Here is a 668-nt window from a genome sequence, read left to right on the forward strand (position 1 = left end):
AAAAAAAAAGAACTGACCTCAAAACTTTTAAATATCAGTACAGTGTTCTTTTTTTAATATTCTGAATTAGTTTTTGTTTTTTCACATTTTAATTTTAATCAAGGTAAGTTAGGCATTTTAGTTTTTCTTATTTTATTTCAGTTTTGGTTTTTATTTTAATATATCAAGTTAATATTTATTTTATTAAAATTATTTTTTTATGGTTTTAGTAACAGTAATATTTGAGGGTTTTTAATATTTTGAATATATATTTTGTAATTTTTAGTTTTAGTTTTTATTTTATATTGAGTTGAAGTTTTAGTAATTCTGTTGTGCATTCATAAAAAATAACTAATCATTTTGTAGTAGTTTTTAAATAGTATTTTCTTGGAAAACCGACACCAATAATCTTATTTTGTTGTTTGTTTTTGTTTTTATTTTTTCCCCCCGAAAAATCTTTTTTTACAGTGTAATTAATTTTTTAAAGCACCTTTATAAGAGCACATTTTTCTCAAGCCATATAAAAACATCATATAAAGCCATATAAATATGTCACTCATTTATGTCAAATACCTTTTTAACATAATTGAATTAATTTATTGAATTGTCAATGTTAGTTATTTCTTACATTTTAATTAGTTTTTTTTTTTTTTTTTTTTTTTTTTTTTTTTTTTTTTTTTTTTTTTTTT

The 668-nt window shown here is 18.7% G+C and overlaps 1 protein-coding gene across 1 annotated transcript in view; it reads right to left on the bottom strand.

Annotated features, from left to right (window-relative positions):
- sptbn1 (spectrin, beta, non-erythrocytic 1) overlaps positions 1-668 on the bottom strand; it is a gene marked incomplete at its 5' end in the record, with an annotated part of 37,871 nt that overhangs the window by 9,941 nt on the left and 27,262 nt on the right. The window lies entirely within an intron of this gene.

This window comes from Sinocyclocheilus rhinocerous, unplaced genomic scaffold, assembly GCF_001515625.1.
Source record: "Sinocyclocheilus rhinocerous isolate Xijiao unplaced genomic scaffold, SAMN03320098_v1.1 scaffold671, whole genome shotgun sequence".
NCBI lineage: Eukaryota > Metazoa > Chordata > Actinopteri > Cypriniformes > Cyprinidae > Sinocyclocheilus > Sinocyclocheilus rhinocerous.